This window comes from Bubalus kerabau, chromosome 3 (assembly GCF_029407905.1).
Source record: "Bubalus kerabau isolate K-KA32 ecotype Philippines breed swamp buffalo chromosome 3, PCC_UOA_SB_1v2, whole genome shotgun sequence".
NCBI classification, from domain to species: domain Eukaryota; kingdom Metazoa; phylum Chordata; class Mammalia; order Artiodactyla; family Bovidae; genus Bubalus; species Bubalus kerabau.
Genome location: NC_073626.1, coordinates 67049975 through 67063857, shown reverse-complemented (window position 1 = coordinate 67063857; position 13883 = coordinate 67049975). Strand labels below are relative to the sequence as shown.

The 13883-nt window shown below is 39.0% G+C and overlaps 1 long non-coding RNA gene across 1 annotated transcript; it reads right to left on the bottom strand.

The window, feature by feature from the left end:
• LOC129647683 (uncharacterized) lies at positions 1–2933 on the bottom strand. Its single transcript, XR_008712428.1, has 3 exons — positions 2556–2933; positions 435–526; positions 1–279 (listed from the first exon to the last, which is right to left on the bottom strand). It is a non-coding gene; the product is annotated as an uncharacterized LOC129647683 (long non-coding RNA).
• Positions 2934–13883: the final 10950 nt, after the last annotated feature.

Here is a 13883-nt window from a genome sequence, read left to right as displayed (position 1 = left end):
CTTGACGGTGGCTGTGATGTGGAGCTTTGTCAGTAGAAGGTGCTGTGTGTTGGAGAGCCCTTTCAGGAGGAAGGGTCATTTCTACTGGGCTTGGTGTGCTTTCAAGGCAGGCTGCTGCATATCAGATAGCCTCCAACAGTGCTCACAGCTTCTCTGCCACCTCGTTAGTCTTGGGATCCAGGCTTCTTCAGCACCCAGTGGCAGCAGCTTTCCCGGGTAATTCCCTGGGGTGGTTTTATAGCAGGGCTTCCCTGGTGGCTCAGCTGGTAAAGAATTCACCTGCAATGGGAGACCTGGGTTCGATCCCTGGGTTGGAAAGATCCCCTGGAGAAGGGAAAGGCTACCCACTCCAGTATTCTGGCCTGGAGAATTCCATGGACTATATAGTCCATGGGGTTGCAAAGGGTCGGACACGACTGAGTGACGTGAAATACCTCCCTGTTGACAGCTTTGCTTGGCATCCTAGAGGGTGCATTTCCAGAAAGTTCTTCCATATCTCTGCCATTCTGTGAGCCATGGCTTCACTCTGCAACAAGATCCAGATTTCAACCCTGGGAGACTTTTTCCTTAAACACTTCCCCAGTGGTGGTGACTGTTCTTTATATCCGCTCTTCCCACGCTATTGTTTAGAGCACTTTACTTCTTCCTTTCCAACCAATCCCTCATTACTCCAACCTTTTTATAGTTAATAAACTTTTATATTAAACTTTCCCACTCTTATTGTGTGGTGTATCTCCTGATGGACCTAGGCTGTCTAGCCTATAATTTACAGTCAATTATTTTCATAATTGTCCTTGTGGAGTGTTTCTGGTAGCAGGTCAAGCTATGTTACAGCCATGCACCTTATGATAATAAAGGCTCAAATGGAAATTAATGTTGTAGGAATATTTTTTGAGAGAATACTTCTGTGAATATAAACAGTGTTCTGTGTAAGGGTATAAGCACAATGACCTGATTTTGCTAATGCTTCTTGTCTACAGAGTGGTGAATTCTTCAAAGTTAAAAAGAAAGCACATAAATAGTGTAATTTGCTATTGCTCTTATGTTTTCACCCAGTCTTCCCATTTGTATATCATACCAGGAGGAGAGGAAATTGCTTTCAGTGCTTGAACTGAATTCTCACTGCCCTCTTTGAATAGTCCAGTTGTACTAATAAATTTGTGAATCCACTTACTAATAGTTGTAATTACTGCTAATGCAACTTCATGAACTCAGGGGGTAAATGAAGATAGCTAATGTCTCACCACTAGTGATGTGTGTGTGTGTGATGTCTATACACACACACACATATATATATATTTATTTTTTTGTAATAGCAAATGCTTTTATAAGTGCTCACAAACAAAAAGTTCCCTACATTTTCTCTAGAATTGGCACACAGCTTAGTATGTATAAGTAATAGCATTACTATGTATAAGTTTTAACATTCTCCCTTTCTTCTTAAAAAAAAAATCTGGTATAATAATTGCCTGTCTTCAATTTTATGACACTCTCACAGCATGTCTTAAATATAACTGATCTTGCTTTGAGAATATCACTAGCAGATTTTCCTAGTATTTCTTCAATATAAAAAAATGATTTTTTTTTTTCACATTCAGGGACTCCCCTGCATGTCAAATACTGTGCTAGGTGCTAGGGATATAATGATAAGCAAAACAGTAAAAAATCCTTGCCCGCATCGAGCTTGCATTCAATGTAACACCACTGTATAATAACAGACACATCTACACTCATCACTCAGCCTTCTGCTGGTTGGATTTTCTTCTGTTTTGACATTTCTGAACCATGGAGGTCTTTCTTTACTAAGGAGAGGTGGGCAAATGACCAAGGGCAGAATTTTCTAAGAGTCTCCTAACACAACCGATCCTGGTTCTGCTGAAGTAAGTAGAAGCCTTAAGAAGAAACACAAAAACTCCTCCTCACCAGCATCTACCTACAATAATAACATTAATTAATAATAATTACCAAAGTTTAAAGAGAACAATTTCCTAGTAATCACCAGAAAAAAATTGACTACAGGTATCAATTATATACTCTTTCTATTACAGAAAAGAGCCCTAAAATATTTTAAAAACTTTCTTCCCCAATGTGCAGTTTTGATCAAGCTACAGACCCATACACACATATTCCTTTATAGGCAGTGAATGTGTTTTATAACTGACTTTCAAAACACCTATAATCTTTTAAAATATTAATCAAGCTGATAATTACAGAAATAAGAGTTGATACTCTTTTACTATTCTGTCAAGGTATGGAGTCCTTGGATGACCATATCTGTATGGGTAAACTGTTAATTAACCATCCTCACAAGAAAGTTGAAAGAATTAGTAATTTAATGTTTATAAACTTTTTTTGTTTCTTTGGAAGATATTGCAATTATTATTACAATAGGATTAAGTTTCAGATACTAAAGAAGTTGCAGTAATAGCACTTAGCTTAATACTAAGTATTCAATTTAAATAAAAAATTGAAGTAGATTTCCAAATGATGAGTAGCCTAGAAATAAAATTTTCTCATTATATAGTCCATATCCTTAGGATAGATTAAGCACTTACTTGTATCTCAAGAGGGTTTTCTTTTTCAGGAAGTACTAATATCTTCTACAATTCTCATTAATTCCAGACAAAAGAAGCATTTGTTAAAACTTTGTTTAAGAAGTACATTTGCTTTTCAGTGGAGTTAAGAAATTGGGAAATCAATAGAATTCAGTTCTGTGGTCTTTTCCTACTCAGTGAGAATGAGCAGCTGTGGACCTTGTTCACAAGTGATGCAGAAGCTACCCAACTGCTGCAGTTTGGCTCCTTGACATTTCATATTCTTGGTGCTGTTGAGGTTAACGCCACTCAGATCAGTTAACAATTGGTCTTCCCTTGCAAAACTTTAGACTTCCCTGGTGGCTCAGATGGTAAAGCATCTGCCTACAATGCGGGAGACCTGGCTTCAATCCTTGGGTCGGGAAGATCTCCTGGAGAAGGAAACGGCAACCCACTCCAGTATTCTCACCTGGAAAATCCCATGGACGGAGGAACATCGTAGGCTACAGTCCATGGGGGTCACAAAGAGTCGGACACGACTGAGTGACTTCACTTTGCAAAACTTTGGTCTTTTATTACCTGTAACTTGATATCATCTCCCCTAATCAATGGCTCTACAATTGAATTGTATGAAAATGTGTTTTCTAAAACTGTAAAGTGCTATACTACTAGTATTATTGTTTTGTTATTTCGAATTAGGAAACATTTTTTAGTCATTCTGGACATTCTTCAGATGCTGCTGTGCTTTTTCTGTAAAATATTTGTTGGCAGTACAGGATATGTTGATCCTCCTGTATAACACAGCCTTCCCTGATTCTGTAGCAAAGAGAAAACTAGCCCTCTCCTAGCCCATAATTCAGGGTGTGTCAGTATTACATGTGTATCTACAAAATTATAGAAATGAAAGAAAGATTAGTGTTTTCCAGGGGTTAAGAAGGTGGTTGCAGCCTAGGGAAGTAGGTGTGGTTATAAAAAGGCAAGGGGAAAGATGCTGGTCAAAATGTAAATATATCAACATTGAGTATCCTAGTTGTGACATTGTACTATAGTTTGGCAAGATGTTACCACTGAGGGAAACCAGGTAAAGGGTACATAGCATCTCTCTACATTATTTTTTACTTCCTGTGAATCCACAAACATCTCAAGATAACAGAGTTTAATTTAATAAAACCATTAACAAAAACCTCCAAGTACCCAACTTCATGAAGCTTACAACTTAGCTGAGGGGAATAGATAATTTTAGAATTATAGAAGTATATATTTCAAATCATAATTTGTCAAGTTAAAAGGGAACGCTCCCCTGAGTGATGTTTGAGATAAGTGCTGAAAGATAAGTAGGTGTTGAAGATCTTCCAGAACTGAGAGAACAAGGCATGTAAAGACCCAGGGGTGAGAAAAAGCATGACATATTGAAATGATGGGAAGAAGAATTTTGGTCTTTTAAGAGCAGTAGATGGGATGGAAAAAATTTGAGCAGGAGAGCAACTTGCTCTGAATGTTATTTTTAAAAGCTCACTTCAGCTGTGCTGTGGAGTGTGGATTAAGGAGGGTAAGACTAACCAGGAAGCTAAATCCATGTATCAGATGGTAAAGCTGGGATTTGGTGAAGGCAGCAAAAATGCAAAGAAGTGGATGCACTTGAAAGGTATTTAGGAGCTATTATTCACAGGATAGGATTGGTGTTGAAAGGATTGGTGTTTAAAGACCATGTCAAGATTTCATTCTTTAGGAACTAGATAGCTGGTGGGGCCATTCTCTGAGATAAATAATTAAATTTTACAGAAAAGATAGTAAGTTTGGCTTTTTCTATTTTATTTTGAAGTGCCTTTGAGATATTAAAGTGTAGATGTCCTATGCTGCTGCTGCTGCTGCTAAGTCGCTTCAGTCGTGTCCGACCCTGTGCGACCCCATAGACGGCAGCGCACCAGGCTCCCCCGTCCCTGGGATTCTCTAGGCAAGAACACTGGAGTGGGTTGCCATTTCCTTCTCTAATGCAGCAAAGTGAAAAGTGAAAGTGAAATCGCTCAGTCGTGCCCAACTCTTCGTGACCCCATGGACTGCAGCCCACCAGGCTCCTCTGTCCATGGGATTTTCCAGGCAAGAGTACTGGAGTGGGGTGCCATTGCCTTCTCTGTAGATGTCCTATAGGCAATTGTATATGTAATTTTGGATGTCAGAGAATGATTTGGGTTGGTGATATAAATTGAGAGTCATTAGGACAATGGAGAAGAAGGCAATGGCACCCCACTCCAGTACTCTTGCCTGGAAAATCCCATGGACGGAGGAGCCTGGTAGGCTGCAGTCCATGGGGTCGTTAGGAGTCGGACACGACTGAGCGACTTCACTTTCATTTTTCACTTTCATGCATTGGAGAAGGAAATGGCAACCCACTCCAGTATTCTTGCCTGGAGAATCCCAGGGACGGGGGAGCCTGGTGGGCTGCCATCTATGGGGTCACACAGAGTCGGACACGACTGAAGTGGCTTAGCAGCAGCAGCAGCAGCAGGACAATGGATGTGAATACTAATACAGAGAAAGAGTTTAGAGTAAGACCAGACCAGAAGATTGAGCCTTGGGAACATTTCTGGGGTAGATAGGGAAGGATAAGCTAAGAAAAGAAACTTAGCCACATGGTCAGAGAGGTAGGAGAGAAAGCAAGAGAGTCAAAGAAATTAGGGAGAATTTCAAAGAATGTTTACTGTGAACTAATGCTGCTAAAAGTTATATGAGATATAAAATAACAATGTCTTGGATTTAGCCTTATGGAGGTCTTTGGTGATGTTGGCAAGAGTTGTTTGGTAAATTAATGGGGGAAGAAGCCAAATAAGCTTATTAAAAGCTATGTAGTAGGCTGAGTGACATAGAAGAGCATTAGGATACATTTCAGTTATTGAATATATATTATATATTGAATATTGAATTGAATATTGAATGATATTATATATCACTGAGTGAATAAGTCAATACATTGTAGCTACTATAATTCCCACTAATCAGATTAAAAAATTAAGTCCTAGAGTTGTTAATGTCATATAACTATTAAGTATTTTTATTAAGTCAAGATTTGCACCTCTCCTCAACAAAATGCTACTTCTCTAAATGAAGACATTATCAAGTAGGAAAAGAGTAATTTTGTCATTGATTTTTCACTCTCATTTATTCACATAAACTGGGAGAGAATGTTTGATCTTTGAACACCCTTGTACTGTGCTTGTGCTTAGTCGCTCAGTTGTGTCCAACTCTTTGCAACCCCATGGACTGTAGCCCACCAGGCTTCATCTATCCATGGGGATTCTCCAGGCCAGAATACTGGAGTGGGTAGCTTTTCCCTTCTCCAGTGGATATTCCCAACCCAGGAATCAAACTGGGGTCTCCTGCATTGCAGGCGGATTCTTTACCGTCTGAGCCACCAAGGAAGCCCAAGAATACTGGAGTGGGTAGCCTATCCCTTCTCCTTATTGCTTTAAAAAAAGAATTTAACTTGGGAAAATGTCAAAATACACACAATTAGAGAATACTATAATCAATTGGCCATCAATAATTATCAACTCATGGCTTTTCTTGTTTAAAGGATTTGTTGAACTATCTTCATCCTACACTGCTTCTGCCCTTACTTATTACAGAGGATTATTTCAAGGAAACTCCCAGACAAAGCTTCTTCTAAAGTAAATCCTATTTTTTTCAGTATCATCCATTTTTCCTGCTAAAACTTCCATGGGGCTTTATAAAAATAATTTATAACACCTGAAAGTTATGTTTTTTTAGAACAGTTTTACATTCATAGCAAAACTGAACAATAGGTGTGGAGATGTCCCACATACCTTCTGCCCTCACATATGTTTAGCCTCCTCTTTTATCAACATCTCCCACCAGAGTGTACATTTGTTGTAAGTGGTGAAACTACATTGAAACATCATTCAGTTCGGTTCAATTCAGTTCAGTCACTCAGTCCATGAATCTTTGCAACCCCATGAATCGCAGCATGCCAGGCCTCCCTGTCCATCACCAACTCACGGAGTTCATCCAGACTCACGTCCATCGAGTCAGTGACGCCATCCAGCCACCTCATCCTCTGTCGTCCCCTTCTCCTCCTGCCCCCAATCCCTCCCAGCATCAGAGTCTTTTCCAATGAGTCAACTCTTCACATGAGGTGGCCAAAGTACTGGAGTTTCAGCTTTAGCATCATTCCTTCCAAAGAAATCCGAGGGCTGATCTCCTTCAGAATGGACTGGTTGGATCTCCTTGCAGTCCAAGGGACTCTCAAGAGTCTTCTCCAACACCACAGTTCAAAAGCATCAATTCTTCGGCGCTCAGCTTTCTTCACAGTCCAACTTTCACATTCATACATGACCACAGGAAAAACCATAGTTATCACCCCCCCGAATCCATAGTTTACATTACTTTGGATTCACACTTGGTGTTCTACATTCTTTGGGTTTGACAAACTTACAATAACATGTATCCACCATGATAATATCATACAAAATAGTCTCACTGCCCTGAAAATCCTGTGTTCTGCCTATTCACCACTCTCTCCTATAGTTATATGTAAGTTTTGATGTTGTCTTTTTACTTCCAACAGGTGTTAGTGAGTGAATGAGTGAAAGTCTCTTAGTGGTGTCCAACTCTTTGTGACCACATGGACTATAGAGTCTGTGGAATTCTCCAGGCCAGAACACTGGAGTGGGTAGCTTTTTCCATCTCCAGGGGATATTCCCAACCCAGGGATCGAATCTAGGTTTCCCACATTGCAGGTGGATTCTTTACCAGCTGAGCCACGAGGGAAGCCCCTACAGGTGTTAAGAACTATCTAATCGGTTAAAAGACAAGTGAGTCAGCTAAACTGATATCTCTTTTGATGTTTGGCTACCCTCTTTCTGCCAGTTGTTTACTATAATGAAATCAGAAAACACTGGTAAGTTTCCAAATATAATCTTGATTTTAATTTGTAAAGATGTAGCTTTGGCCATTACTGTTTATAGTGATCAGACAATGCAAATAACAACTAATTGATTTGCATTTTTTTTCTGGACAAAATCCCTACGTCTTAAACACCACAAAGCTCTTTTGGAGATCACTCGTCCCTGGGCCCTATGAAATCATGGTCTCTCCATATGCTTTATGTGACATCACAATCTACGTCATGGCCTGTCCATGCTACACCAGCTGCCAGAAGCTCAGATGATGGGAACATGAGTGCGACAATGTTGCCTCTCTTGGCTCTCTTTTCAAAGGTGACAAACTCTATTCTTTCCCTAAATTCTTACCAAAGGTGGATATCATTTTTCTTTGCTTCAGTGTCAAAATTCTTTGCTTTTATTTTTAAAGTAGACTAGGAGTGGGATTTAATAATTTAGGTTTATATACAAACATTGCATATTAAATGACATTTATAAATAGGTCGATGAGTATTCAGTGTGTATGATAGACACACAGTAGTTTGGCTGCAAATACATCAAATATATTGAAAATTAATACATTTTGAGACTTCATGTCTCAAATACATTTCTGACTTTTAAAAAATTTGTGTTTAGAAGAAAGTTGAAATGTATATAGCTGGAAACTAATCTTCAGATTGGACTCTCTGTAGCTGTAGGGATTTCACCCAAGTGCTTCAGGGGTTATTTGAAGGTGATAATTGACAGCTGAGGGGGCAAGAATCCTGAGTTAGTGGGACTTGCACTTTTCCTGTTTTTTTTTCTTCCCCTCAACCAGAGTGGGTCTGTTGTATGTATTAAGTATCTGCCCAAAACCTTGTTAAATGAAAGAGTATTCCATATAAGTCTGAAAATCAATGATCTACAAAAATAACACTTTGATGGAATCATATGTCACTGGAAGGCAGCATTCAGAGAACCACAAATCCAGAATAGAAAAAAGGAACAGGTGTTCCACTTTGGCATTTTATTTACCATGTTCAGAAAAGAAAGTAGGAAAGCAAGTATTGCAATTAAGATAATAATATCCATGTACAGAAGACTATGATGAACATGCAGTATTTCTAAAGATTGTAGTTTAACAAGAAACATAAAAAGTAAAATTGTGCTATACAATGGTATTCATTCAAGATAACCCATTTTATCTCATTTTATAGAAATTTCATTTTACCAAAAAAGGATAAACAGAACTACAAATAGGTCTTCAATTTACAATATGTATAATAAGCACTTCTGATAGAATTAATGTGTAAAATTATTATTTTAAACATTTTAAAACATGAAAATTGCATCAAATAAGTTATATCAGATAATTACACTTATTTATATAGAGTTTGTCATTAAAATTTGTTCATTCATTTACTTTTTCAACAGTTTTATTGGAAAGTGATAGAAAAACAGAATAGAAAATATTACGATCCTGTCCTCAAGAAAATTCATCTAGTAGGGCTGAAAAGAAAACTTAAAAAACAAAAACAAGTATATTGTAGCAAATGAGTTGCAGAAATGATGTGTTATACATTTTGAGATGAAACGATTAGCTGGCAGGGCTGGAGCAAGTTTCACAGGAATTTGTAAATTGCGGTGGAAAGCGAAGAGACGCTGAACAGGGGTACTGCTGTGAGCAAGGAGTATAATGTGAAGATCTTTCACAAAATGTTGAAACACTTGCAAAGGGGAATAATGGGAGAATTGATTGGAGCAGAAAGCTAGGGTGAGAGAGTGAAGAGACTGTTTTGAAACTGAGGTTCTCAACCACGCCTGGTGAAGGTAGGGTGACAATATATATTCCTTTTAGGGTGCCTGTTGAATCAGCAAAAGAGATGCTCCTACTGTCCTGTCTTAGTTTGTTTGGGCTCTTTGCTTCCCTGGTGGCTCGATGGTAAAGAATCTGCCTTCAATGCAGGAGGCATGGGTTTGATCTCTGGGCTGGGAAGTTCCCCTGGAGAAGGGAATGGCTACCCACTCCAGTATTCTTGTCTGAAAAATTCCAAGGACAGAGGAGCCTGGCAGGCTACAGTCCACGGGGTTTCAAAGAGTCGGACATGACTGAAGTGACTCAGCACACACACAAAATACCATAGACTGGGGGGAACGTACAAACAACAGAAATTTATTTCTTCAAAGTTCTGGAGGCTGGGAAGTCCAAGATCAAGATATGGCAGATTTGGTGTCAAGTGGGAGCCTGCTTCCTGGCTTACAGACAGCATCTTATTGCTCTATGCTTACATGACCAAAGGGATTGGGGAGCTCTCTGGATGGTTTCTTGTGTAAGAGCGCTAATCTCATTCATGAGGACTTAACCCTCATGACCTAACCACTTCCCAAAGTTCCCAGCTCCCAAATAACATCATACTGGGTGTTAGGATTTCCAACAAATGAACTATGGGAACACAAATATTCAATCTATAGCAATTTCCACCCCCAAAGGATTCTGATTTTCTTCTTGTTGCCTGGGTGAGAATGTATACAGTGTAATGGGAGACACTATTGGCTGGCATGTGCTGCACATGTGAAGCTTGTGAAGTTGAAGAAAAGGAGGCTACTGTAGGGAGTGGGAAGTCAGTGAGAGTTTTGGACAGCCGACTAGTGTGTACAAGGATGGGAGCATTGGATAGTGGTGTTTGGTGGGAGAGATTGAAGGCATGGCGTTCTTAAGAGTTGACTGCAATTGTCTAGGCATTGAGGAGAGAGAAAGAATAGGACTTGGTATCTGAATGTCTGATGGAAGGGAAAATGGAAGCCAGAAAAAGCAAAACGGACCAGGCACTAATGTACTAAGCATATTGTTATTGTTAAGTCACTAAGTCGTGTTCGAATTTTTTGCACTCCCATGGACTGTAGCCTGCCAGGCTCCTTTGTCCATGGGATTTCCCAGGCAAGAATACTGGAGTGGGTTGCCACTTCCTTCTCCAGGAGATCTTCCTGACCCATGGATTAATCCCACCTCTCTTATGTCTCTTGCCTTGGCAGGCAGATTCTTTACCATTGAGCCAACAGGGAAGCCCATACTAAGCTATAACCACCTTTCAAAGTAGGTATTGTTTCTATTTTACAATCTAAAGAGATTTAATACAAATCGAAGTAATACAGGATTTAAGTGTATCAGTTGGACTTTGAATAAATGTCTGTATCATTTTAGACTCTAACATACTGTGATTTTGAATTTCTAAGAGGTCAGTAGAAAAAGGGACAACTGGAATGGGGCTGGTTTTAGGGTAACATGAGTTTATTTTTGAGGCTTGGTGTGCTGGTAGATTGTTCATCAAGCATCTGGGAAAGTATCAGTTGGCTTTAGAGAGAGCTGGGGTTAACAATATTGGATTTTTTTTTTTTTTTTGCATAGACATGACAATTCACGAGGACTCCCAGAGAGAACATAAAGAATTTAAGAAGAGAGGGGACAAAGTCTTGACTATTAATAATATGTCCAGGTTAGAATAAAGTAGGATCAGGTATAGAAAAACCAGAAAAAGATTAGAAAGTTATGGGATAAAATAGGAAGTGTAGCCTCACCAAAAACATGGACAACACTGTCTAGACAAAAAGATGGTCAAAGCTGTTGACTACTGCAGATATCAAGAAGACAGGCTTAATCTGCCCACAAGGAGAAAAATAGCTGGGGATCAGTAGTTTCATAAGATTTACATAGTAGCCAGTATGTAATGAATTAAACAATAAATGTTGAAGTTAGGGAGATAGATCATCTATGAAAATCTGTAGGCTCTAATTTTGAGATCTTGAGAAAAGGAGAGAAAATGTGAGAGAAATTAGTGCATGGTAGCTAGGAGAAAGAGAAAAGACATAGGAAAGTTTCTATGAGAGGGACAAGTAGGCATCTTTATAACTTGATAAGGAAAGAGACAGTTAAAGGGTAGAAGACTGAAAAGCAACTGAAGGAAAGTGGGTTTCTTAAAGGAAAGAAAGAGTTTTAATTTGAAGAATACTAAAAATAGTAAATAATACCTATAATCTACTACTAAAAGTTATATAGGGTAAAATAAGGGCCCTTCTTAAATCCCCTGATTTACAAACCCCTCTCTCATTCTACCTTCCCTGTTAATACTTTGAAGGAATGTTTTCTAGATTTTTCCTTTATTTAAATAAGCATCTCTGTCTCTGTCTCTTTGCATCTGTTCTCAGATGTATACTTTTTGTTAAGTTAAAATGAAATGATGCTATATAATGTTTTCAAATTGCCTTTTTCACATCAACCATGGAGATTTTTCTAGATCAATACATACAGTCACATATCCAATCCATTTTATTCTTTTTAACAGGTGCATGATGTTCTTTTATTTAGCTAGATCATAATTTATATTGAAATCCCTTCATTGATGAACTTTTCTTGGTACCTTTTTTCTAGAAAGGGAATCGCTGGGTGTGGTGGCCTGAATAGAGCCTCCAAAGATATTCACATTTTAATCTCTGGAATCTATGAATGTTACTTTATAGACATGATTATTAACTTAATCACCACAACTGGTTACCACCGTGGGAAGATTATCTTGGATTGTCTGAGTAGCCCTAAATGTGATTACAAAGGTCCTTATAAAATGGATGCAGAGGGGGATTTTACTATACAAGAAAAAGACCATGTGATGACAGAAGCAGAGAAGCAGTGTCAGAGGTAGAAGATGCTATGCCTCTGGCTTTGAAGCAGGAGGACAGGGCCAAAAGCTAAGTACATAATATATGGTTAGCCTTCAGAAGTTAGAAAAGCAAGGAAACAGATTCTCCCTTGGAGCCTCTTGAAGAAACCAGTCTTGTTGACACTTTGGTTTTCGTCCTATAACAATCATTTTGGATCTCTGGCCACTAGAACTATAAAATATAAATTTGTGTTGGTTTAAGCCATGAAGTTTGTAGTAATTCAGTATGACTGCATCTGAACATGATTACATCTGCAAAGACCCTATTTCCAAATAAGGTCACATTCATATGTATTGGAGGTTAGGATCTTAACATTTATTTTGGGGGAGAGAGTTCAACCCATACATAACATCTGTTAAGAAAAAGTCACTTCATCTGTAAGTGGTTTTAAGCTTTGATTTCTGGAAACTTGTCATTTGATGCTGGAATTGTTATTGCTGCTGCTGCTGCTAAGTTGCTTCAGTCGTGTCTGACTCTGTGCGACCCCAGAGATGGCAGCCCACCAGGCTCCCCCATCCCTGGGATTCTCCAGGCAAGAACACTGGAGTGGGTTGCCATTTCCTTCTCCAATGCATGAAAGTGAAAAGTGAAAGTGAAGGTGCTCAGTCGTGTCCGACTCCTAGGGACCCCATGGACTGCAGCCCACCAGGCTCCTCCGTCCATGGGATTTTCCAGGCAAGAGAACTGGAGTGGGGTGCCATTGCCTTCTCCGGAAATTGTTATTACCTCTACCCAAATTAGAAAAATCCTGGCTGGATTTGGGATTTCAGGAAAACCCCAGAGGAAATAGGGAGGATGGTGAGTATTTGCAGGATAGTGAGTTTGGTATGGATCAAAGAGCATCTCAGAATATACACATGTAGCATATGACTTTAATAAAATTAGTAAGTGAGCAAAACTAAACAACACATTTTTTTCCTTTTATTTCCTTTTATTTAAAAAATTTTTATTTTATACTATAGTTGATTAACAATGTGTGTTAATTTCAGATGTACAGCCAAGTGATTCAGTTATACATGTACATATATGAATTCCTTTTCAAATTCTTTCCTCATTTCAGTTATTACAGTGTTGAGCAGAATTCCCTGTGTTACACAGTAGGTCCTTGTTGGGTATCTGTTTTAAAACTAGCAGTGTGATGTGTCAGTCCTAAATTCCCAATTTATCGCTCCTCCCTATCCTCTCCCCTTGTTAATCATAAGTTCTCTATTTTTGTTTTGTAAATGAGTTCATTTGTATCATTTTTTTATTCTGCATATAAGCTATATCATATTTGTCTTTCTTAGTCTGATTTACTTCACTCACTATGATAATCTCCAGGTCCATTCATGTTGCTGCAAATGGCTAAACAACTTATTTTCACACACACATATTGATAAATACAAGGTGTTTGTGTGCGTGCTCTTCAAATAATATCTAAAGAAAAGCAGCACAGCCACTCTAGTGTTGCCTGGAGAATCCCAGGGAAGGGGGAGCCTGGTGGGCTGCCGTCTATGGGGTCGCACAAAGTCAGACACGACTGAAGCGATTTAGCAGCAGCAGCAAACTCTCGCTAACTATGGAAGCGTTACAGTAACTTGTGTTACTATACGACTCAAGCACCAACAAATCAGGAGGCTCTACAGTTGAGCAAGGAAGTCCCGGAATCACAACTTCCACGTTGTTTCATCACTTTACCAGAGAAATTCTTCCCGCCCAAGTAGTCCGAGAAGACTGCTGCCCTATGCCAAAATTGCAGCGCCGGCGCCACAACAGATAC